A 27,021-nucleotide genomic window follows, 5' to 3' on the forward strand; every position below is an offset into this window, starting at 1 on the left:
TCTAACCGGTTGTTGTGTAACAAGTGAGTAGGGCCCAGTAGAACGCCCATGAATTTTCTCATCAACTTGATGAATTAATTTTAAGATATAGGACTTCCCTATTAGAACAGGTTGCTCAAAGGGGTCGCCTGTTCTTCCATCAAATATTCTGCTTTTTCCCGGGTACTCGGGTTCAAATACCCATGGATTTTTTGTTTCTTTACTGGCTTCATATAATTCTGAAAACACAAGTTTTCTTGAAGCCTCTTGCTCATATCTCTCATCAAAGGGTGCTATTCTATAATGTTTCTTTAGCAGATCCCCCGCTAATCCGAGCGAGCTTTCAAATATTTGTCCCACATTCATTCGGGAGGGTACTCCTAAGGGATTGAAGACCATATCAACGGGTGTTCCATCTTGCAAATAGGGCATATCTTGCCTAGGCAAAATTTTGGAAATGATCCCTTTATTCCCATGTCTTCCGGCTACTTTATCCCCAACTTTGATTTCACGTTTCTGTAAAATATATACACGAACCATTATGTCGAGCGGGTCCCTTTGGATCCATTTCACATCGATAACGCGCCCTCTTCCACCTATAGGTAATTTCAGAGAAGTTTCTTTTGAAGTGGAAACCTCAAGGCCAAATATGGCCCGTAATAATCCAGCTTCCGCGATATAAGATGATTCGCTCGCTATCTGAGGCGTTAATTTACCTACTAAAATATCACCAGTTTCTACCCAGGATCCCAACCTAACAACTCCATTTCTGTCCAAATTGCGGAGTAAATGTTCTTCTAGATGTGGTATTTCTTTAGTGATTTTTTCAGCGGAGCCCTGGCTTGTCGTATCCGTCTGAATTTCATATTTCCGGATGTGAAAAGAGGTATAAATATCTTCATATACCAAACGTTCGCTAATTAGTACTGCGTCTTCAAAATTGTAACCTTCCCATGGCATATAAGCTACTAATACGTTTTTTCCTAAAGCAAGTTCGCCCCCAATTGTAGCAGCTCCTTCTGCTAAAATTTGTCCTTTTTTAATGGATTTACCCCGTGGAACCCGGGGTTTTTGGTGCATACAAGTATTTTTGTTAGAGCGACGGTGGTTAACTAAAGGAATACTTATAGTCTTCCCACTACTTGATAAAAGTATCTTATGACTATCAGTAGAAATGATCTTTCCCTCGCGTTCGGCTATAATGGAAACCCTCGAATCTAGAGCTGTTTGGCGTTCCAATCCAGTTCCAACAATGCATTTCTCGGACCGAGAAAGCGGAACTGCTTGGCGCTGCATATTAGAACTCATTAAAGCCCGATTCGCATCATTGTGCTCAATAAAAGGAATGAGAGAACCCCCAATAGAAAAATATTGGAAAGGAAAAATACTTCTAACATGAATCTGTTCCCATGCAATAGTCAAGAATTCTTGACGGTATCTAGCCGGAACAACCTGTTCTTCCTGAATACCTTGATTCAAGGACAAAGAATTTCCTGCTGCTATCATATAATATTCATCTCTATTTGGTGATAGATAAACCACCTGTCTCTCTTTTTTTTCTTTTGCTTTCTCAGCAGATATTTCATAAAACGGACTCTCTATGGATCCCCACAAGTGATCAATTCTCGCATGAATTGTTAAGGATCCAGTAAGTCCAACATTGATTCCTTCAGACGTGTCAATTGGACAAATACGCCCATAGTGACTCGGATGAATATCTCGGCTCCGAAAACTTGCGGTTCTCCCCGTCAACCCTCCAGGACCTAAACAACTCACTTTTCGCCCATGAACAGTTTGTGTCAATGGATTCGTTTGATCAAAAACTTGAGATAACGGGTATGTGCCAAAAAAGGTCTCATAAGTAGTTATTAATAAAATTGAAGTTGAAGTTGGAGTTACCAAAGTTTGGGGAGTCGGTTTCGATTGACGTATGAATACTCTACGAATAGTTTTTTGAACTGCATGTTGTAAACGACCAAGAGCCAATCCGAATTGATCTTGTAACAGATCCGCAACCGAACGAATACGTTTATTTTTCAAGTGATTCATATCGTCATCGTCAAGTATACCCGTTCCAAATTTCATTCCAATCAAATGATCCGTAGCGGCCAATACATCTCGTGGTAACAAGAATGTATTGTTCTGAGGAATATCAAGATTAAGTCTCCGATTCATATTTCGTCGACCAATCCTTCCTAATTCACATTTTTGTTGAAAAAATTTCTTTTGTAATTCCTCGCATAAGGACTCCGAAAATACCAGGTCCCCACCTACACAAGCAAATTGTTGATAAAACTCCAAAATAGCTTTTTCTTTTGACTCAATCCTCTTCTTCTCTTTAGCATTCGGGAAAGACAAGAAAATTTCAGGGTAGGAAACATTATCCAGAATTTCTCTTAGATTCGAACCCATAGCTGATGATAGAACTAGAATAGATATCTTTTGTTTTCTACTCACGCGAGCCCATATCCTTTCTTTTTTATCAATTGCTAATTCCGATCTCCCCCCCCAATCTGATATTATAGTGCCAGTGTAGATAGAAATTCCCTTATGATCTAATTCCGAGCGGTAGTAAATACCAGGACTTAGCAATATTTGATTGATCACAATTCGGTATATTCCATTTATAATAAAGGTTCCTAAGGAATTCATTATAGGAATGTTTCCGATAGAAATGGTTTGCTTTTGCACATCGAAACCAAAAATTAATCTCGCAGATACATATAATTCGGAAGAATAGGTGAGTGATTCATACACAGCATCTCTTTCTTTTATCGAGGGTTCTAGCAGTTGATATCCTTTCGCAAATAATTGAAATGCAATTTCGTGATCTGGATCTTTAATTGTTGGAAACTTGTCAAGTTCTTCTGCCAAGGCTTGATTAATGAACCTACAAAATCCCTCGAATTGGATCTGACTAAATCCGGGTATTGTGGACATTCCCTCGTTTCCATTCCGGAGCATCTTAATCTTAAGTTTCCTGTTTATCAAAGAAAAATTCCATTATCAGCTCACTCTTCATCAATCCCTATGGATCGATCTAGCAATCATGGAATCTATATTCTGTTTACTGAATCACATGAAATTCTAGGGAACTCCACATACGTATTTCATATATGTATTTCATACATATGAATAGAGACCATTTGGACGAAAGTTCGAGTTTGCCAGGGGTACAAATGAAATGAAAATGAATTGATAAAACATTCCTACAAAAAAAATTCTGCCACTTATACTTTATGTTATGATATTCTAATCAGATTGGATGGCAAAGATTTCTCATTTTATCTCCTTTCTATGAATGTAATAAAGCCGTAATATAATATACTAGAAAGTTTGACTTTACTTCGATTTAGAATAGCGTGCTTACTTTAATTTCTCAAAATAATTTGAGGGTTCTTTTTTATTTCGGATCGGAGTAGTATAATTGCTAGAAAATTCAGTATTTCATTGTGGAATTCTAAAATAAAGTAAGTCCCTTTTTTAAGTACATGCCAATCTAGTTATCCACCTCTCCCCATATCCATGCTTTTCTTTTATCGTAATTTCACTTGGGTACGCCAAGATAGTCAGGTTATACTCTATATCAGAGCAAATTTCCTTTTTTTATTCAAGATATTTAATTTAATACTTTGAAAAATTAAAGCATGATTCCCCATAGAGATATGTACATAAAGGGGATCTTTGGATAATAATGCTGTTCGGACCTAAAGTTTACCTATACACGGATTAAGCATAAAGCCATAATATTTTATTATGCCATTGAAGGGGGGGGAGATAATACCGATTTAAGAGTAGTTCACTACTGCAATAAAAAAAAGAGAATTCTAGTTAACGGTTCCAATTTATTCTGAATTTTGCAGCCTGTGAATAGAAATCCACTTTTTCTTCTTTTTCATCTCAATAGAAAGAAATGGGAAGTTTTATTGTGTTAACAATGTATGTTTTAAGATAGAATCTATCGAGGAGAATAATAGAAACTGGATCAAAAAAAGCAGGAATAGATTTTTTGAAAAAGATTGGAAAAAAGTAAGTAGAATTATATTCAAAATAAAAGGGGCTTTTCGTAAGAAAACGTGGATGAATACTTGCTGTTTTCTAGATTTTTGATCGGATTTTTTGGCGGCATGGCCAAGCGGTAAGGCAGGGGACTGCAAATCCTTTATCCCCAGTTCAAATCTGGGTGCCGCCTGATCAATAAAATACTTAGGTTTTTTTTATAGTGCTGATCGAATTCGATAAATTTTTACTTCGCATAAGTTCGGGCAAGAGAGTAACTGGGCCTGCCGATACTGGGTTTAGAGAAACCATACCATAGTTCTATCCTCAAACTAGGGTTAGGGTTTGTTTTGACGGTAGTGGCCAAAATGGTTATCAATAGGGGTGAGGTAGTGTTTCCTTATTCTTTTATTATATGAATTTGAATTGGTTCTTAATTGAGATTCGATTTGATAATTTTAAAATACGAGGATAAGATGTCAGAAATCTTGGTATCCAAAGAAAGGTCCCTAAGGGGCATTCTTTTTTTTTTTCAATCTAAGATTCAAGAAGGGACTCCACGAAAGAATATCAAGACTTACTAATTATTATACATTTTTTTATCGTACATCTTATGTTACCTACATACACTAAAGTAAGGACTACTTAATTCTAACGAGAATCAGATTAAATAGGTCGATCAAAAATCAATTTAGGAGTTGTATTATGGATAAAATCTCTTCATTCTTTCATAGAATGATACAAAGCAAGGCTGCAGGGTTTAGGTCAAAAATAAACATTAGGTAAGGTAGGTATCCAATAAATATTTATCTATCGATAATTTTATGGTATATTCGGGCGTCCTTTGCTTAAAAAAAAAAAAAAGAGTAACAAAAGGAATAAAAAATCTTCCTATTCCCGCTTCTTCTATTCAGGACATCATTCCCGTACTCTTTCTTTTTTAAGGAAAAAAGGGCTATAGTATCTCGTATTTTTAATGCTCTCTAATTCTACCAGAATTCCTATAAGAATTTGTTAGGAGTAAATTCCTTGAACTGATTGATCCATGGCCTTAGGGCGGAATCCCTTTTTGACTCTGTACCCTTGATTCCACTATGATTATTGATCAATAGTAGAATAATCCCTTCATAGAAATAGGAGACATAATTTAGATGGATATAGTAAGTCTCGCTTGGGCTGCTTTAATGGTAGTCTTTACATTTTCTCTTTCACTAGTAGTATGGGGAAGGAGTGGACTCTAGGGATACTACTAATTGATTAAGTAATCAAATTGTTGTATCAATTCTTTTCTTTAATGGATCATTTTGCATTAATCATTTTGTCAAACGTTATTCTTTAATCTTTTTCTTTAGTTTTGTTTCACTCCTGTAAGAAACTCTTGTATTGTAAGTTGTAATGTAAGAAAGAGCCATTATACCAATTCAGAATTTCTACTAGAAATGACGAATGGTTAAAAAAAGTTCTATACATAAGAAAATTAGACTTTCTTCCACGGAACTATTCACGGCATATCACACATTTTCCATTTCCTTTTACTTTTTACTATAGTCTATTCTTCATATTATTTTTCTTTCCTTCCATGGATTCTTTGGTCAAGAATTGTCTTAGATTTTTTTATTTTGACCTGATTGAAATTAAGTGGATGCAATGAAAAAAGAAATTGAATTAGACTACTTAACTATTTCAATCTACTAATCTATTCTATGTAGATTCAAAGATAATATAATAGAAAGAATCTAAAGTGTCGTAGAAAAAACTATATGTAGTTCTTTCTACCACACTTTAAGATTCCAACCAGATCCTTTCATTTAAGACTTGGATTTTTTTTATTTAATCCCTTTTTAATTTCTTCAATGATTAATTGGAATTCCAATTAATTATTTTGGCTGACTGTTTTTACATAAATAATAAGTAAAAAAGAAGTAGGAACTAGAATGAACAGTGCAGTAGCAATAAATGCGAGAATATTGACTTCCATAACCTCTTTATTTTTTATTTTCACAATAACTCGGGATGTAATCCCATGGAGAGGAAAAAGGGGTATCTTGTAAATTCAAGGGTAGGGCTTGCATTCTGATAATACTGAATCAATTCAATATTATGAATATCGGATCTATCAAATCAATTCATGGATGAGAGTTATATTTCACGGATGAGAGTTATATAGTATAACATAGGAAGATCCTCTATCCACACTAAGACCAAAATGGGTTTTTTGATTGGATTAGGAATTCCCTCTTTTTTAATCCTTTTCTACTTTTTCTTTTCTATATCTCTAACCCACGAGCTTTCTTAATCTTATACTTTCTTAATCTTATACAATTTCCCTTCCTTTTTCTTATAGTTATACATACAATTATGTATGTATTATATGACCAACTTTCACTTTCTATGGGTCACATAGACATCCAAATAAGCAGTAGAAGTGAGATGGGGAAAAGAGGTCTGAAATAAAAAGGGAATACGATTTATGTATGGATTCCGGTAAAATACCGGTACTCTATTCCATAAGAGTGGAATAGGAAATTAAGATGAGGATGGTATCATCATAAAGAAAGATAGAGTAATATAATATCCTAAATTCTACTAATCCACATATCGTATGTGTGTCTTTCTTTATCGATTGGGAGTAGTGAAAAAAAAATTCCTATATGCCCTCCCTCCCTCTTTAATGAGAGATGCAAAATAAAAAAGTGAAGTAAGGGTGCCCTGTGGGTATTTGATCTTGCTCCCTGCCCCTTTTTTTCATGGAAAAAGGAAATATCAATTTCTCCATTCATTGAACCCTAGTTCGGGACTGACGGGGCTCGAACCCGCAGCTTCCGCCTTGACAGGGCGGTGCTCTGACCAATTGAACTACAATCCCCGCGGGGTGTATGGCATACCCATTCTTAAATAGAACCATAAGAAGATTCGATTCGTCTTTCGTACTCTAAGAAATAGACGAATCATATACTACATACCCACATATTATATTATACGTGGGTATAGTGAGAGTGACATAACTAGTATGTCGTGATTTTTTATCACTAAAAATGGATAATAATCCAGCCTTCAATAAGAAAAACTCTTTTGTTTGTAAGAAAGGAATGAGAGAGATATGGATTAGAAAAAAAAATTTCCCTTTTTTCTTTATCTTTTATTTCTATAGATCAGACATTTTATTTTATGGAAGAAAAACAAAAGGATTTAGTTCATACTCACGAAGCCCTAGATTTTTGGTTTGGGCCGAGCTGGATTTGAACCAGCGTAGACATTGTCAACGAATTTACAGTCCGTCCCCATTAACCACTCGGGCATCGACCCAGGAAGAATTTATTCTAGGGTTTTTGCTAATCTATGATTAACCTCCTTTCATAATACTCCCTACCCCCAGGGGAAGTCGAATCCCCGCTGCCTCCTTGAAAGAGAGATGTCCTGAACCACTAGACGATAGGGGCATCACTAGACGATAGGGCCATATACAACCGCTCGTGATTATACTATAATCATAGTATGAGCAGTTTTTTGGAATTGTCAATATACTCGAAAAGTATAAATAGATCCAAAGCAAAGAGTTTTTCCAACTTTTCTGTTATGTTTTCATCTAGGATTTTTTTTAGTTGATCGTTATAGATTAATTCTCCGTGCTTCATTTAGTGTTCATACCAAAAATGCATCCATCCCGCACTAAGTCATAAAATTCTCTAAAAATATAGAGAAAGTTTCAAAAACAAAGAAAAAAAGTGAATCAATTTAGTAGAAAAGTACTCTATCAGATTCGAACCAACGACTTACGTCTTAGCACGAGATTACTCTACCACTAATTTAAAAAGCCCTTTATCGGATTTGAACCGATGACTTATGCCTTACCATGGCATTACTCTACCACTGAGTTAAAAGGGCTTTTTATTTAATTCAAAAATTAGCCACTTGGATTTCCCATTATGGGTCTACTGCATAATGTACATATTATATATATAATATATAGAGATAGAGAGAGAGACATTATGTAGAGATTGTATATGTATATATCGATATCTTGAGAGCTCAAAATAAAATTAATAAAAAAAAACATACCCTACATAACATATCCAACTCTTCTTGGTTCAGGGTTTTCCGTTTCCGAAGACTAGTAAAATAGGCGGATTCTGGAACCCCAAGGATTCAACGGTATATGGATATGGAAAATATAAGATTTCCGATCCTAGCGGGAAAAGGCGGGGAACAGATACCCAATAGGATATAGGATCCTTGGGAGGAACTTTTGGTAATGGCCTTGATCCTCTATGCTATTTTTTATGTGTTCTTAGTTCTATTGAACTTTTTGCATTCTTTTAAACAAGAATCTAATAAACTAGAATTGAGTCAGTGGAAAAAAGGAGAGAGAGGAAAGTGTTAAATGGAGAGAGTCGACTAATCAGAGACTTTTAGGATCTTCTTTACATCAGGTAAATCTGTCGGCCCTGTCCGTTTTTTTCTTTAAGTTACGACTCTTTGCTGCTTACTTCTATCAAGCCATAGGGAAAGTCTATGATGAATTTGGAAAACTCATCTCACTCTTACTCTATGGCTCGGACTTAATGGGGGAAGAAAACATCTTCCATAATTTCTTTTTTGTTCAATTCTGGACAAAAAAGAAAAGGAAAAAAGGAATTTATAGGGACAGTGTTACCCCCTATATCCCCTAGTTTATATTGTAGGAATAATAAAACAATTTAGCAGTCTGACACACTTACGTCCTTGCAAAGTAAATAATTATTATTGTAGTCGTAACCGTAGAATAGGATCCTAATCAAAATAAATACATTTGGTTCAGGCGCTATTAGCATGGTAAGAAAAGATTTTTTTTACAGACCAGAGGGGCTATCTAAATCCTAAAGTAAAGGCGAGCGATCGAAGTAGAAGTACCAACGGCTCAGTGTCATGAACCTTCTCCATCTGATTCAATAAGGGGGAATTAGCCTTCTTGTCAAATGGCTATCCTTGACAAAGGGTACCATTTATACCATAATCTACAATGTAGCGGGTATAGTTTAGTGGTAAAAGTGTGATTCGTTCTATTAATAACTGAATTTGAAATGATATACTTAAGGCATCCTTAAGTTTTTTATTTTTATATTCCGATGAAAACTTTAGTTCTTATAAAGGATTAAATCCTTTTCCTCTCAATAGCATATTGAGGAAGAATATACATTCTGGCGATTTGTATCCAAAGACTAATTTAAATTGCATCCAAAATAAAAATAGGATTATGAGTACAGAGTCGCGAAGCATAATTTTGCATTGGATTAAGTATTCCAATTTTGAAAATATGAGTAAAGGATCTATGGATGAAGATACAAAAAAGTTGATTTCCAATCGTAACTAAATCTTCTTAAAATAAGGAATAAGGAAGCCAAATAGCTAAAAAACGATAGTTTTGGTTTACTAGAACCATCCGCATATTGTTTCAGCTCGGTGGAAACCCAATTCTTTTCCTCAGGATCTCTTGAATGAAATTAGGGAACGAAGTAAGTAGATTAGATGAATTTAGATAGAATTTCTATCTCCTACTCTATAAGGATCATCTAGAAAGCGGAGAGCTTTGGTTCCATTCAAATAGAAAAGCTGACATAGATGTTAAGTGGTGAGAATATCCATAAAGGAGCCGAATGAAATCAAAATTTCATGTTCGGTTTTGAATTAGAGACGTTAAAAATAATCAACCAACGTCGACTATAACCCCTAGCCTTCCAAGCTAACGATGCGGGTTCGATTCCCGCTACCCGCTCCATTCTGTATAAAAGGAGTATTCTATTTGTCTAGACATGTTAGAGGCTTGTATTCAAGCCTTTTTTGTCCACCAGTTTCTGGTACTCCAGAGCGGAGTAGAGCAGTTTGGTAGCTCACGAGGCTCATAACCTTGAGGTCACGGGTTCGATTCCCGTCTCCGCACTTAGCAGTCTGTATAAAAGGACTATTCTATTTCTCTAGATATGTATGGTAGAGGGGCGTATCCAACCCTTTTTTATTCATTAGTTCCCGGCCCTAGAGGGCAAAATTGAGCAGTTTGCGAAGTCACTTGCCTTCAAAAAAAGAAGGCGCAAGGCCTCTCCCTACCCTGCAGAAAATAAAAATGAAACGAAAGGGACAGTCTACCTCTCCCTTCCCTTTAAAAAAAGTTTGCCCGTTGTTTGTCTCAGTTAATACCCAATTTTTGGAGCTCTGTTGGCGAGTTCTATTTCTGCCTCTGGAGCGCCCTCTTTTTTTGAGTGGGATGCAAAGGAAGGGTAAGATAGTAAGGGATACGGCACTAGACTAACACCTAATTAATACTTAATTTAATATAAGTAGTTAAACAGTTAACTAGACTAAACTTTTTATCATAGTACTTTGATAAATTAAGCGGGCGAGCGGCGGGAATCGAACCCGTATCTTCTCCTTGGCAAGGAGATATTTTACCATTGAACTACGCTCGCTACGGTATATATTTTATAGCGTATATCCGCCTGGGTCGACCTTCTATGTCTGGGTCGACCGTTTCATTTCATTTTCTATTATATTAGAGTTTTCCTTTTTTTATTATCTGTCAATGAATATTCTAATGGGAATGGAATTTCATAATACTGAAAGAGAAGAGCTAGCAATTCGGAACGCAAATTGCGTTTTAATACGTCTCACTATTCTAATTTTTTAGAAGAAATGGCCTTTATTATTTCTTTTTTATGGGGTTAATAAATATTAACCAAATTTCATTTAAGAAATGAGAGAATTCAGAATAGCTACGAGAAAGACTAGTCCAATCCATAATGATGTACCGGAAAATACAACATTTTTATTATTTGACCAACCATCAGGAGAAGCAAATACAAGGGGTACACTAATTACTAAGACTGAGGAAGTCGCAATTAATGCAAAAACAGCTAATTGGAAAGCAATAGTCATATTTCTAATCCTCCAAGCTGACCATCAAATAAAGTTGACTACATATTTGATCCCTCACTTAAACCAAAATTGTAAAAAAATACAAGAAGTAGGAGGGGTTTAATCATGAATCCATTGATTCTTCTCTTTAATTCAAATTTATTACTTAAACCGCTTTTTTATTTGGATATGGGGGTGAGAAGAGATTATTTACTCTTTATTTCACAAGCGGGTATAGCGGATCCTGTATCCGTGTATACAGTATACAGAGATATATCGAAAAGGAACTTGTATCTGATATCTTTCTAGAGGCTAATAAATCTTTTTATTTTTTATATGGCTATGTTCTATTTGTAGGAGTAAAATAAGGATTAGGCTGTGGAGAGATGGCTGAGTGGTTGATAGCTCCGGTCTTGAAAACCGGTATAGTTCTAGGAACTATCGAGGGTTCGAATCCCTCTCTCTCCTTTTGCTTATTGAATACGTTTGTTTCTTTCATTTTTATTTATTTTTTTTTTCTGTCCCTTATCTTTCTTTCATAAAAAGGAATGAATGGCTCGGCTAGATGGAATAACCGAGCCAGAACAGAAAAAAAGTAGAACAGGTATAAATAAGAAAATCTTAGTTAAGAGGGTTCATGTAAAGAACAGGTTCCAAATCACGATCGATTCCCTTTTCAAAACCTGCTGCAGCAGCTCGGGCTCTTCCTGCATGCCATAAATGGCCCACAAAAAAGAAGAATCCTAGAACAAAATGAGAAGTTGATAACCAACTTCTAGGAGAGACATAATTAACTGCATTGATCTCGGTAGCTACGCCACCCACGGAATTTAAAGAGCCTAAAGGAGCGTGGGTCATATATTCTGCTGAGCGTCGTTCTTGCCAAGGTTGTATGTCTTTTTTCAACCTACTCAAGTCCAAACCGTTGGGGCCCCTTAGAGGTTCTAACCATGGAGCACGAAGGTCCCAAAAACGCATAGTTTCCCCTCCAAAGATAACCTCCCCAGTTGGGGAACGCATTAGATATTTACCTAAACCTGTGGGTCCTTGAGCGGATCCCACATTAGCTCCAAGACGCTGGTCTCTAACTAGAAAAGTAAATGCTTGAGCTTGAGAAGCTTCTGGCCCGGTGGGTCCATAAAACTCACTCGGATAAGCTGTATTATTGAACCATACAAAACAACAAGCGATAAAACCAAAGACAGATAAAGCAGCTAAACTATAAGACAAGTAAGCTTCTCCAGACCATACAAATGCACGGCGAGCCCATGCGAAGGGTTTGGTTAAAATATGCCAAATTCCGCCAAATACACAAATAAAACCCAACCATACATGCCCACCAATTATATCTTCTAAATCATCTACACTAACAATCCACCCTTCTCCACCAAAAGGAGATTTTAGTAAATAACCAAATATAACACTGGGACTAAGGGTCAAATTGGTAATTTTTCTTACATCTCCCCCCCCAGGGGCCCAGGTATCATATACACCGCCAAAATAAAGAGCCTTGAGTACTAGAAGAAAAGCACCTAGACCTAACAAAATTAAGTGAATACCCAAAATTGTAGTCATTTTATTTCTATCTTTCCAGACATAACCAAAGAATGGAAAAGATTCCTCAAGAGTCTCGGGTCCCAGAAGCGCGTGATAAATGCCACCGAAGCCTAAGACTGCGGAGGAAATTAGGTGAAGTACGCCAGATACAAAGTACGGAAAAGTATCTAGAACTTCCCCCCCTGGCCCTACTCCCCAACCTAGAGTAGCTAAGTGTGGAAGTAAAATCAACCCTTGTTCATACATGGGCTTTTCTGGTACGAAATGGGCCACTTCAAATAGGTTCATTGCTCCGGCCCAGAATACGATTAATCCGGCATGAGCTACATGAGCTCCAAGCAGTTTACCGGACAAATTGATAAGTCTGGCATTCCCAGCCCACCAAGCAAAGCCGGTGGTTTCTTGGTCACGACCAGCTAAAACGAAAGTTCCATTAAAGAGCGTTTCCACGTGGTAGAACCTCCTCAGGGAATATAAGATTTTCATGAGGCTGATCCTGAGCTGCCATCCACGCACGAATACCCTCGTTTAAAAGAATATTTTTGGTGTAGAAAGTCTCAAATTCAGGATCTTCCGCTGCACGGATTTCCTGGGAAACAAAGTCATAGGCACGTAAGTTCAGAGCCAAGCCAACTACGCCAATAGCACTCATCCATAAACCGGTGACGGGTACAAATAGCATAAAGAAATGTAACCAACGTTTATTGGAAAAAGCAACACCAAAGATTTGGGACCAAAAGCGGTTAGCAGTGACCATTGAATAAGTTTCTTCAGCTTGAGTTGGGTTAAAAGCACGGAAGGTATTTGCACCATCACCGTCCTCAAATAGAGTGTTTTCTACGGTCGCTCCATGAATAGCGCATAGCAGAGCCGCACCTAATACTCCGGCAACTCCCATCATATGAAATGGGTTCAACGTCCAATTATGAAATCCTTGGAAGAAAAGGATGAATCGAAATATCGCTGCTACGCCAAAACTCGGCGCAAAGAACCAACCAGATTGCCCCAGTGGATAAATAAGGAATACAGAAACAAAAACAGCAATTGGACCAGAGAATGAGATTGCATTATAAGGCCGCAATTGAACAGACCGAGCAAGTTCAAATTGGCGTAACATGAAACCTATTAGTGCAAAAGCCCCGTGGAGAGCTACAAAAGTCCATAGACCGCCTAATTGACACCAACGAGTAAAATCTCCTTGTGCTTCGGGCCCCCATAGTAGCAACAAAGAGTGTGCTAAACTATTGGCAGGGGTAGAAACTGCTGCGGTTAAGAAATTACAACCTTCCAAATAGGAACTAGCCAATCCATGGGTATACCAAGAAGTTACAAAAGTTGTCCCTGTAAACCAACCCCCTAAAGCGAAATAAGCACAAGGAAAGAGCAATAGGCCAGACCATCCTACAAAAACGAAACGGTCCCTTCGTAACCAGTCATCCATAGTATCAAATAGATCATTTTCTTCTTTAGGAATTCTACCAAGGGCTATAGTCATAGTGATCCTCCTATTCAATTACTTCAACCATTTCCGAGCACCTCATATCACTTTCCAAGGCATATGATAGTTTTATTATCTGTGGACGATTTCTTTCTCGTTCAATGCCCTTTTTCAATGGTCTCGAAGAGAGAAATTTCCCATTTTTATCTATGGAGTCACAGTCACAACCGAGGTCGTGGTAAATCCATGAATTTGATTCGATTTGTTTTTCTTATACTATTTATTTGTTTTTCTTATACTATAGAAATAGAAATAAATTGTTTTTCTTATACTATAGAAAGAAATAAACCTTTGAATTCAGCATTATTCCAAGACTCCTATTTCAAAGTCTATCTTTTAAGGGAAAAATGCAAATAAAAGTAACCCTTCTTTTCCCATTCCCTCTCTATTGCATGGGTGGAAGAACTAAAATAATAGAGGATTCTGAAAAAAAAAAATGGACCTTCGAAATCCAATTTTATGTGTAGCGCAAAGGAGTTGCGATTTCTTCTTATTCCTATAGAACATCTAGTAACAAGAATATGAAATCGTAAATAGCGAAAAATTCTTGTCTTGCGCGGTCTAAGTCTAAGGAAATAAAAAAAATTCGCTTATACAATTTCATCTACATCGAATTTATATATCAGAATAGCGGATAGAGGCATCATTAAAGGAGTCAGGTCTACTTACTTTATGCTTCTTTCCAATTTTATGGTGGATTTGATAAGAACCCTTTTTGCTTTCTTGATAAATAATCGACAAAAAAAGCGTTTTTTTTATATAACCTGCTTGTTTTATTATAATTATAACAAGTCCTATATGGAAATGCCCGCTAAAGAGAAAATCTATTTGATTGTCTCTCGGCCAATATCGATTTTTAGAAAGAAAAAACAAGAATTTTCTTCTTTTTTTATTAACATTAAGAAAAAAGAATATAATTAAAATGGAATTGGCAATATAATTTTTATAGACTTTTGAAAGAAAAAAAAGGGGTTTTTTGCAACCGTTATTTCTTATTTCTTGCCTATATCATATCACGGAAACCTTTCGCTTTGGAACGTGGAGAGATGGCTGAGTGGACTAAAGCGGCGGATTGCTAATCCGTTGTACAATTTTTTTGTACCGAGGGTTCGAATCCCTCTCTTTCCGCTCCCTTGGATCATTTGGGACTTTCGAATTGGAAAGAATTCTGACCCCCGGATTTTCTCATAGATAAATGTACGAAACAAATCCAATAAGAAAAAAAAAAACTGAATTTTTACTCCTCGCGTCCAGGATTCCGTCCTGGGTCATTAGATAAGAATCCAAAGATAAAGAGTGAAACAAAGAATATCACTACTGTATAAACAAAAAGTTTGAGAGTAAGCATTACATAATCTCCAAGATTTTTTTTTAAGGAATAGATTACCAGTTTTTCCTTACCACACGGATCCACTAGGATGGTTTTTTTTTATACCTAAAAATGCAAAAAAGAATTCTTGAAAAAAATTGCAAGAATTCTTTTATAATAAGCACTCTTATCAATAGCAAAAATAGGGTTAGGTGGTTAGGTATTGTGTAGGTACCTTTAGGTACCTGCTCAACCTAGGTGCAGGGGAGTAGAAAGGCTGATCCAAATTTATTGCTGTAGCTACCCATTCAATGTAGAAGAATTTAAATTTTAGAATCGAAGGTTCATAATATAAAAATATAAAACTTCTCGGCTTTTACCCATTTTAAAATTTTTTTGGAATGAACACATCATTCAATTTGGCATACAGAGTACTAAAGATTTCATCGAAAACTTACAGCAGCTTGCCAAACAAAGGCTAATAGAAAAAAGAATAGAGGTATAACAGGCATAATATCCACGATTGGATTGAAAATAGCATAAGCTTCGGGTAATTTGGCAAAGAAAAAACTAGTAGGATAAAGAACAGAATTAAAACAGATACAGGTTAAACTAAGTATATTAGGCATAACAAGCATTTCATTCTTGTAGAGTAAATAATTGGATTTTTCTTGAGTTATTTTTTTAAGGGAAAGAAGGAAAAGGCAGATTCAAAATCTTTTTTCTTCGGACTTTCCCAAACACAAAATACCTCCTTGTATTCGCACTCTCAAATGAGAGTGGAATAAATTCGACTTTCATATAATATCTTAATAGAATTCCATGTAATGATCAATGCATTTTTTTGATTCTATATTATCCGCATGTGTAGAATACTAGCAAGAGAATATCCCTCCTTTTTTATGTAATTGAAATGGTATTGACGAATAACAAATAAACATACTAGTGTTTATTAGTGTCGCATAAAACCCGAAATGGGGCGTGGCCAAGTGGTAAGGCAGCGGGTTTTGGTCCCGTTACTCGGAGGTTCGAATCCTTCCGTCCCAGATTGTTTCTGATGAAACAAACGGTGAAATCATATAGTATTCCGTACGAGACAAAAGTTTATTAAAGAGAATAATGATATCTTATTCTTTCTCAGAAAACATAATAAAGTCTTAAGTCCAGTCAAATTGACTATCTTTATTTTCATGAAAAAATGGGATCTATCAAGCACATTCAGGATATGCCTCTACTATAAAATCACTTAGTCATATTTTTTTCTTCCTTTTGGTATTCGAGTTGAAGAAGTACGAGAATTCTATAACTACCAAAAACTTTCAATCTTTTCATTGGAATAGTTTATTTAGTTATTATAGTTAATTGTTTTTGGTACTGAAAAAATATATTACTACTAGAATTCTAATTCTAGTAATTAAATTAATTAAACTTTTTTGGAGGTTGATAGTTTATTTATTGAGGAAGAGTCAATCCTTCTTTTCTCACTTCAAGATTGATCATCTCGAGCCATCCGTTGAGGGTGGAAATTTAAGAATAAATAAGTTTTAAGCAAACTTGTTTAGTCGTCTTTTTCAAACTATGTTTCATTCATATGATAGAATTTTAATATGGGTTTAAATAAATTGGATCTTGGCGGAGGCTTCCCGGATAAATACTTACTTTCTTTTATCCATATTGCTCCATAGATAGCAAGTTTTAATTAGTATAAAAAAACTAAACCAATGACTATTCATGATTCCATCCATATTGGATCAATTCTCTATACCACTTTGCAATGAAAAGAGGAATGTTTGTTATGGTAAAACTTCGTTTAAAACGATGTGGTAGAAAGCAACGTGCGACTTGAAGGACATGATCGATTGTGGATTTTGCTATCCATCATTTTCCATAGTAATGAAAATGCTCTTGGCTCGACATAGCCTGTTCTATTCGTTCCGAACCAAATTTGCGCTGGGTTTAAGTAACATAGTACACGATGGAGCTCGAGAGGACAGAATTTTTTTTATCAAGGGAAAGAATCTAGGGTTAGTGAAAACTAATAAATTAGGCCAACTTTGTCAGTCTATCCTTAATATAGAAATAAATCGAAAGGTTAAAATAAGAAGAAAGTCCAATAAAAGTATATCAGAATCAATCCCTCTTATTAGATTTCTATAGAAGAGATAAATGCTTTATCGAAGGAAATAAGAAAAAAGGGTATGTTGCTACTCTTTTGAAAGAAAAAAATAGGAATTCCCGAAGTAATGTCTAAACCCAAGGATTTCACAAATCAAAGATAAAGGATTCCAGAACAAGTAAACACAATTTTCAATTGTCTCAACAACAGAGTTGGATTAGAATAAGGAATAAAAGTCAATTCGTTCGAAATGAGACAAAGAAAAGAGTTTAAAGACGACTCAAAAATTTTGGAAGGATTTTGCCTTCGAAGTTTGTCAGGCAAAATTAGCCCACTTGAGTCATGAGTATAAATGAAATTTGTTTTTTCTGTAAGGAAATTAATGCACGTCATAGTCTAATTTCTATTATTATCGACAGAAATTCGAATCATTTTCTCGAGCCGTATGAGGAGAAAACCTCATATACGTTTCTAGGGGGGGGCGTTGTTTATCTACATCTATCCCAATAAGCTGTCTATCGAATCGTTGCAATTGATGTTCGATCTCGAAGAGAAGGAAGAGATCTTCAAAAAGTAGGTTTTTATGATCCGATAAAGAATCAAACTTGTTTAAATGTTCCAGCTATTCTCTATTTCCTTGAAAAGGGTGCTCAACCAACAAGAACTGTTTATGATATTTTAAGGAAGGCAGAATTCTTTAAAGAAAAAGAAAGAACTTTGAGTTAATTGAAGAACTAAATGAATCAAAAAATAGGATAGGAGAAGATTATTAGTATTCCTAGTTGTCTAATTATTTAGACACAATTTACCTCTTTTTTAATCCTATTTGGATTTATATTATATCGTGCCAATCCAACATAAGCCCCTATTTTATTTACTTTTTCTATCTAATTTGTTTTCTTACCATTGTATTTCCATTGACAAAGGTCTATTGAACAAATAGAATTTGTAGATAGATGGGTCTCTTTATCCTCACTCCATATTCAATTTTTCCGCCTACACTTCGCTCAAATGATAAGGGTGTTCCTCTTGCATGTATTCTCATACAATATAATATATATTTTTTATAATATATATTTTTTGTTAATAAAAATCGCTAAAAATAAGGAGAATTTGGCCATCGTGATTAGGGTCGCTCTTTTTTTAACTTTACTTTAGTGGAATTTCACCGGACCTGTTCGTTTTGGCATTTGAGTGTTTTTCATGGTCGATAAAAAAAATCTTTTGATGTCTTGCTAGTTCAATGTTTTGACAGAAGCGCGCGGTGTAATTCCATTGATTTTTGGATTTCGATCGTATCTAAGATCCTTTTTTTATCTGGGTTGCTAACTCAATGGTAGAGTACTCGGCTTTTAAGTGCGACTATGATCTTTTACACATTTGGATGAAACAACAAATTCGTCCAGACTCTTGGTAGAGTCTAGAAGACCACGACTGATCCTCAAAGGTAATGAATGGAAAAAATAGCATGTCGTAATAAAATCAATCTTTTTTGAATGGAATCCAAAATTACGATTTTCTGGGTCTAATGAATAAATGGATAGAGCCTGGCTCCAATTCTGGTAAAATAAAAAGCAACGAGCTGAACTTCCTAATTGGAATGATTCCCCGCTCTAATTAGACGTTAAAAATAGATTAGTGCCGGATGCGGGGAAAGGTTGGGTTTTCCTATGAGTGGACCCTTTATTTTTTCTTTTTTTTTTTAGAAATCCTAATTATTCTTGATTATGGATTGAATAAGGGATGTTATGGATTGAATGTGTAAAAGAAGCAGTATATTGATAAAGAGGCTGTATTCCAAAGTCAAAAGAGCGATTGGCCTGCAAAAATAAAAAACTTGTTCTGTTCTTTTTTTTTAATTAGAACAAACATAAACTAATTGGGTAGAAAAGGAGCAGAAAAAGATCTGTGGATTAGACTCCCTTTCTTTCCAGGGTTTGTATTAAAAATGCAACACCCTGTTCTGACCATATTGCACTATGTATCATCATTCGATAAACCGAGAAATGCTTCTTCTCTCTGATTCAAGTAGAAATACAAATGGAAAAATTCGAAGGGTATTCAGAAAAACATAAATCTCGTCAACAATACTTTGTCTACCCACTTCTCTTTCAGGAATATATTTATGCATTTGCCCACCATTATGGATTAAATGGTTCTGAACCTGTGGAAATAGTTGTTAGTTGTAATAACAAGAAATTTAGTTCACTACTTGTGAAACGTTTAATTATTCGAATGTATCAGCAGAATTTTTTGGATAACTCGGTTAATCATCCTAACCAAGATCGATTATTGGATTACAAAAATTATTTTTATTCTGAGTTTTATTCTCAGATTCTATCTGAAGGGTTTGCGATCGTTGTGGAAATCCCATTCTCGCTACGGGAATTTTTTTGTCTGAAAGAAAAAGAAATACCAAAGTTTCAGAATTTACGCTCTATTCATTCAATATTTCCCTTTTTAGAAGACAAATTTTTGCATTTGGATTATCTATCACATATAGAAATACCCTATCCTATCCATTTGGAAATCCTGGTTCAACTCCTTCAATACCGTATCCAAGATGTTCCATCTTTGCATTTATTGCGATTCTTTCTCAACTATTATTCGAATTGGAATAGTTTTATTACTTCAATGAAATCCATTTTTTTTTTTCAAAAAGAAAATAAAAGACTATTTCAATTCCTATATAACTCTTATGTATCAGAATATGAATTTTTTTTGTTGTTTCTTCGTAAACAATCTTCTTGCTTACCATTAGCATCTTCTGGAACTTTTCTGGAACGAATCCACTTTTCTAGGAAGATGGAACATTTTGGGATAATGTACCCTGGTTTTTCTCGGAAAACCCTATGGTTCTTTATGGATCCTCTTATGCATTATGTTCGATATCAAGGAAAGGCAATTCTTGCATCAAAAGGCACTTTTTTTTTGAAGAAGAAATGGAAATGCTACCTTATCAATTTCTGGCAATATTATTTCTGTTTTTGGACTCAGCCGCGAAGAATCCATATAAACCAATTAGCAAACTCTTGCTTCGATTTTATGGGGTACCTTTCAAGTGTACAAAAAAGTTCTTTGTTAGTAAGGAATCAAATGCTGGAGAATTCATTTCTAATAGATACTCGAATGAAAAAATTCGATACCATAGTCCCCGCTACTCTCCTCATAGGATACTTATCAAAAGCTCAATTTTGTACTGGATCGGGGCATCCTATTAGTAAACCCATTTGGACAGATTTATCAGATTGGGATATTCTTGATCGATTTGGTCGGATATGTAGAAATCTTTTTCATTATCATAGTGGATCTTCGAAAAAACGGACTTTGTATCGACTAAAGTATATACTTCGACTTTCATGTGCTAGAACTTTAGCTCGTAAACATAAAAGCACGGTACGAACTTTTATGCAACGATTGGGTTCGGCATTTTTAGAAGAATTTTTTATGGAAGAAGAGCAAGTTTTTTCTTTGATGTTCACCAAAACAACTCTTTTTTCTTTCTGTGGATCACACACTGAGCGTATTTGGTATTTGGATATTATACGTATCAATGACCTGGTCAACCCTCTTAATTAATCATTAGACGAAATTAAGAAACAGGAAAGGGTTGATAAATGATCAAGAAAAAACTTTTCTATTTTTCATTCTGAAATGTTCTTTTTATTATAATAAAGAGTAGGTGAATCAACTTACTAATTAAAAAAATTAGTAGAACTTCCTCTTTGGAATAGAAATTGGCTATTTCTACATAGGGAAAGTCGTGTGCAATGAAAAATGCAAGCACGATTTGGGGAGGGATTTTTCTCTATTGTAACAAGGAAGAATTATCTACTCCATCCGACTAGTTCCGGGTTCGAGTCCCGGGCAACCCATATAGAAAAGACCCATCAAAGTTTTTCACTTTGACTCACTTCATTTACAAATACAAAATTATTGGTTTGGTTAATTTAGTTATATGGATAGCTAATCTTTGGGCTGACTTGGTTGACATTGGTATATAGTCTATGTTATACTGTTAAATAACAAGCCTTCTATTATCTATATTCTAGTTAATACGTGTGCTTGGGAGTCCTTGCAATTTGAATAAACCAAGATCTTACCATGACTGCAATTTTAGAGAGACGCGAAAGTACAAGCCTGTGGGGTCGCTTCTGCAACTGGATAACTAGCACTGAAAATCGTCTTTACATCGGATGGTTCGGTGTTTTGATGATCCCTACCTTATTGACCGCAACTTCTGTATTTATTATCGCCTTCATCGCTGCCCCTCCAGTAGATATTGATGGTATTCGTGAGCCTGTTTCTGGTTCTTTACTTTATGGAAACAATATTATCTCTGGTGCTATTATCCCTACTTCTGCGGCGATCGGATTGCACTTTTACCCAATTTGGGAAGCTGCATCTGTTGATGAGTGGTTATACAATGGTGGTCCTTATGAGCTAATTGTTCTACACTTCTTACTTGGTGTAGCTTGTTATATGGGTCGTGAGTGGGAACTTAGTTTCCGTCTGGGTATGCGTCCTTGGATTGCTGTTGCATATTCAGCTCCTGTTGCAGCTGCTACTGCTGTTTTCTTGATTTACCCTATTGGTCAAGGAAGCTTTTCTGATGGTATGCCTTTAGGAATCTCTGGTACTTTCAACTTTATGATTGTATTCCAGGCAGAGCACAACATCCTTATGCATCCATTCCACATGTTAGGTGTAGCTGGTGTATTCGGCGGTTCCCTATTCAGTGCTATGCATGGTTCCTTGGTAACCTCTAGTTTGATCAGGGAAACTACTGAAAATGAATCCGCTAATGAGGGTTACAAATTTGGTCAAGAGGAAGAAACTTATAATATTGTGGCTGCTCATGGTTATTTTGGCCGATTAATCTTCCAATATGCTAGTTTCAACAACTCTCGTTCTTTACACTTCTTCTTGGCTGCTTGGCCTGTAGTAGGAATCTGGTTCACTGCTTTAGGTATTAGTACTATGGCTTTCAACCTAAATGGTTTCAATTTCAACCAATCTGTAGTTGATAGTCAAGGTCGCGTTATTAATACTTGGGCTGATATCATCAACCGTGCTAACCTTGGTATGGAAGTAATGCACGAACGTAATGCTCACAACTTCCCTCTAGACTTAGCTGCTGTTGAAGTTCCATCTATTAATGGATAAGGTTTTTCTGCTAACATATAAGAATTTTTGAAGACAGAAATACCCAATATCTTGTTCTAGCAAGATATTGGGTATTTCTGTCTTTATTTTGAATCTTTTTTTCTTCTTAATCTTTCTATTCAGAATTCAGTTAACGACGAGATTTAGTATCCTTTCTTGCATTTTCATAACTCGTGAAATGCCGAGTAGGCACGAATTCCCCCAATTTGCGACCTACCATAGGATTTGTTATGTAAATAGGTATATGTTCCTTTCCATTATGAATCGCGATTGTATGGCCAACCATTGTGGGTAGAATGCTAGATGCCCGGGACCACGTTACTATTGTTTCTTTCTCCTCCTTCATATTGACCTTTTCTATCTTTGCCAATAAATGATGAGCTACAAAAGGATTCGTTTTTTTTCGTGTCACAGCTGATTACTCCTTTTTTCCTTTTTAAAGAGTGGCATTCTATGTCCAATATCTCGATCGAAGTACGGAGGTCAGAATAAATAGAATAATGATCAATGGAAAAAAGAAAAAAATCCTTTAGCTGGATAAGGGGCGGATGTAGCCAAGTGGATCAAGGCAGTGGATTGTGAATCCACCATGCGCGGGTTCAATTCCCGTCGTTCGCCCATCGCATTATTGCAAATTCCAAAAATGCAATTTTCCATATTCCTAGTTACGTATTTACTTACGGCGACGAAGAATAAAACTATCGCTATATTTTTTCCTTTTCCTAGTTCTTCTTCCAAGCGCAGGATAACCCAAGGGGTTGTGGGTTTTTTTCTACCAATGGGAGCTTTCCCTTCACCGCCCCCATGGGGGTGGTCCACAGGGTTCATAACTACCCCTCTTACTACGGGGCGTTTACCTAGCCAACACTTAGATCCGGCTCTACCCAAACACTTTTTTGGTTCACCCCAACATTACCCACTTGTCCGACTGTTGCTAAGCAGTTTTGGGATACTAAACGGACCTCCCCAGATGGTAATCTTAAAGTGGCCGATTTACCCTCTTTTGCAATGAGTTTCGCTACAGCACCTGCTGCTCTAGCTAATTGCCCACCCCTTCCACGTGTGATTTCTATGTTATGCATGGCCGTGCCTAAGGGCATATCGGTTGAAGTAGATTCTTCTTTTCTCTCAAAAAACCCCTTCCCAAACTGTACAAGCTTCTTCCAAAGCATACGGCTTTCTAGATGTATATGACGATCTCTAGACAGATGGATCTTATATGAATCATATGATGAAGTACCACATGAGTGGATATATAGGAAAGGAATCCAAATCTGCCGAATCGCTCATGTTATGATCTTCTACATCCTAGGTCTCTGCGTTCCGTCATCTGGCTTATGTTCTTCATGTAGCATTCAGATCGAATGACTCTATGAAATTACGTCGATACTTCCACATATTATGGGTAACGTAGGAGACATCCCTATTTTCCCCCGGGGGTCTTAATTACCACTGCTTAGCTTTCAATTTGCCTCTGACCATCAAATTAAATGTGAATAACCCGTCCTCCTCTCTTTGAAACAAGGGGCGCTTCCGGTTCTGTGCGTGCTTCAAACAATTTTGTCTTCTCCATATTACCATATCTCTAGAGCCAATAATTTTCTATGAGGAACTACTGAACTCAATCACTTGCTGCCGTTACTCAACAGTTTTCTGTTGAGGTCTATCCCGTAGAGGTAGTCAAATTGGATCAGTGATCGATTTCTAGGTTTCGTCGTAAACCTAATTGGTTACTTCCAATTACGTAAATCAATAGTTCAAACCGCACTCAAAGGTAGGGCATTTCCCATTGATATAGGAACTTTTGTACCAGAAACAATAGTATCTCCAATTATAGCCCCTCTGGGATGTAAAATATATCTCTTCTCACCATCCCCATAGTGTATGAGACAAATGTATGCATTTCGATTAGGGTCGTATTCTATGGTTACGATTCTACCAGATATGTCTTTTTGATTCCGTCGAAAATCTATTTTACGGTATAGGCGCTTATGACCTCCCCCTCTATGCCTTGCGGTAATGATTCCTCTGGAATTACGACCTTTACCACAACGGTGCCGTCCATGGATCAAATTATTTCGTGGATTGGATTTCACTTGCCTGTCTACGGTTCCCTTGCGTGTGCTCGGGATAGGTGTTTTGTATAAATGTTTCGCCGTATTATTAAGTATTCTCCTTTAGTTTTTTTCTCTATCTAGAAGTGGAATAGAATAACCCGGTTGAAGGGTAATGATCATACGTCTGTAATGCATTGTATGGCCCAGAATAGGTCCTATTCTTCTACCTTTTCCAGGTAGTCGATGGCTATTCACAGCTACCACCTTAACACCAAAGAAGAGTTCGACCCAATGCTTTATTTCTGTCTTAGTGAATCCCGATTCGACATTAAAAGTATATTGATTCTTTCCCAATAAACGAAGACTTTTTTCTGTAAATACTGCGTATTTGATTCCATCCATAAATCGACTTTCCCTCCTATGCTCTGAGTTCCAGTATCGATAAGAATTCGAGTTCTTATTGTTCTTATGTTATGGTATGAATATACCATACCAATTCGTTATGTATGGATGATGGATGAGATTCCATGGATAGAGAGCCAGTTCCAATAGACTTATGGAATGTTCCCGTTCGTGTGCATCCAGCAGGAATTGAACCCGCAAATTTACCAATTATGAGTTGGGCGCTTTAACCATTCAGCCATGGATGCTTAACAGGGATCATCGTACATCGTAAATAACCAATTTTCATATAGAAAGACATATCATAGAAAAATGAAATCGAAAATATTCCGAGATGGCAAATATTCGGAGATGACTATGAAAACACCTCTCTGGATCCTCGAATTGAAAGAGAGATTGAGAGGGATCAAGAATCCTAATTCTCGCTATTTGGAATGGATCCAATTCTATTGAGTCTGACTCATAGTGATCATTTCTCTTTAGCAAAGAATGACCTTGGTTATCAAAGGATTGAACAACCGGGATCCATTTACTTATGATACCTAGTTGGCATTGATAACAAGGATCTAATGAATTATGAGTTTAATAGATCCTCTTTAGCAGAAAGACGTATATTCCTTGCTCATTATCAGACAATCACTTATTCCCAAACCTCGTGTGGGACTAATCGTTTTCATTTACCATCTCATGGAAAACCCTTTTCGTTCCGCTTAGCCCTATCGGGTATTTTAGTGATAGGTTCTGTAGGAACTGGACGATCCTATTTGGTCAAATACCTAACGAAAAATTACGATTTTCCTTTCATTAAGGTACGAGGGCTTCTTATTCCACAAGAACGAAAGCACCTTTTCATTCTTTCATATACTAGGGGTTTTTACTTGGAAAAGACAATGTTCCATACTAAAGGATTCGGGTCCATAACCACGAGTTCCAGTGCACTAGATCTTGTAGCACTTAGCAACGAAGCCCTATCCATTAGTATTCCACATAAGAAATCCATTCTAGAAAAAAATACAATTAGATTAGCTCTTCATAGACAAACTTGGGGTTTGCGAGCCAAGGTAAGATCGGCTCGGGATCATGGGACCCTTTTCTATCAGATAGGAGGGGCTCTTGTACAAAATAGACTTACTAAGTAATAACCCCATAGAATCTATCTATATAAAGATAAAGAGGCAATCGTGTCAGGAAGCGGGTTTTTCTTTGGCCAAAAGGTACTTCGAACTTGGAACGAGCATGAAGAGATTAACGAGACTTCTTTCTCTTTTGAGTTTTTCTGGCGGACCTGCCGCGCAAGATCTTTGGTCTTCCCCTGGAACCGATGAAAAAAAGTGGATCGCTTCTTATGTACTCGCTCAGAATGATTCTTCTCTATCTATAGTTCATGGCCTATTAGAAGTAGAAGGTGCTCTGGTGCAATCCTTACCGACAGAAAAAGATTGCAGTCAGGTTGATAATAGTCGAGTGACATTACTTCGTCGGTCCGAACTAAGGAATCTGTTAGAAATGTTTTGAAATGGATATTGTTCTCTCTTTGATCAGGGATTGCTATATGAAAAGAAGTGGAGTTTGAAAAAGGGAACGGAATGCTCAAACCGGAACTGCTAGAGGAACGAATTTTCAATAGCATAACTTGGGCTCCTAGAATATGGCGCCCTTGGGACAATCTATTTGATTGCAGGGTTTTGTTCCGAAGCAAAGATATCCGCGGAGGCCGGTTCGTTCGTCCTATTCTGATATTCAGGACCAAGAGGTACTGGATTCTCTTTCGGATAGGCCCTGAAAGGAGAAGAAAGGCTGAAATGCCAACGGACCTCTGTCTATTCTCTAATTCACCCGATCCGATAGTACCCGTTTTTGGAACGTCCAGTGCCAAAGTCACTGAATGGGTAAGTCACCAATCCAATCCCTTTGACAAATCGGATGTCATATTAGATATCATATTCTATATATATAGAAATATCATAGATAGAATAGACATATAGAATTTTTGGTCGGCAAATTCGAAGGAATCATTGAGTGAAAAAGGAGCAAAGAATGACAAAAGACGAGA

General features: G+C 36.4%; 7 non-coding genes across 7 annotated transcripts; 3 read left to right on the forward strand and 4 right to left on the reverse strand.

Annotated features, from left to right (window-relative positions):
* Window positions 1-4,100: 4,100 nt before the first annotated feature.
* Window positions 4,101-4,171, forward strand: TRNAC-GCA (transfer RNA cysteine (anticodon GCA)). Its single transcript has one exon. It is a non-coding gene; the product is annotated as a tRNA-Cys (tRNA).
* A 2,599-nt stretch (window positions 4,172-6,770) lies between these two features.
* Window positions 6,771-6,844, reverse strand: TRNAD-GUC (transfer RNA aspartic acid (anticodon GUC)). The gene has a single exon. It is a non-coding gene; the product is annotated as a tRNA-Asp (tRNA).
* Window positions 6,845-7,202: 358 nt separating this feature from the next.
* On the reverse strand, window positions 7,203-7,284 carry TRNAY-GUA (transfer RNA tyrosine (anticodon GUA)). Its single transcript has one exon. It is a non-coding gene; the product is annotated as a tRNA-Tyr (tRNA).
* A 507-nt stretch (window positions 7,285-7,791) lies between these two features.
* On the reverse strand, window positions 7,792-7,863 carry TRNAT-GGU (transfer RNA threonine (anticodon GGU)). The gene has a single exon. It is a non-coding gene; the product is annotated as a tRNA-Thr (tRNA).
* Window positions 7,864-10,347: 2,484 nt separating this feature from the next.
* TRNAG-GCC (transfer RNA glycine (anticodon GCC)) lies at window positions 10,348-10,418 on the reverse strand. The gene has a single exon. It is a non-coding gene; the product is annotated as a tRNA-Gly (tRNA).
* An 825-nt stretch (window positions 10,419-11,243) lies between these two features.
* TRNAS-UGA (transfer RNA serine (anticodon UGA)) lies at window positions 11,244-11,331 on the forward strand. Its single transcript has one exon. It is a non-coding gene; the product is annotated as a tRNA-Ser (tRNA).
* Window positions 11,332-14,958: 3,627 nt separating this feature from the next.
* On the forward strand, window positions 14,959-15,046 carry TRNAS-GCU (transfer RNA serine (anticodon GCU)). The gene has a single exon. It is a non-coding gene; the product is annotated as a tRNA-Ser (tRNA).
* Window positions 15,047-27,021: the final 11,975 nt, after the last annotated feature.

This window comes from Triticum urartu, unplaced genomic scaffold (assembly GCF_056163025.1).
Source record: "Triticum urartu cultivar PI428250 unplaced genomic scaffold, HENAU_Tu73 scaffold2, whole genome shotgun sequence".
NCBI lineage: Eukaryota > Viridiplantae > Streptophyta > Magnoliopsida > Poales > Poaceae > Triticum > Triticum urartu.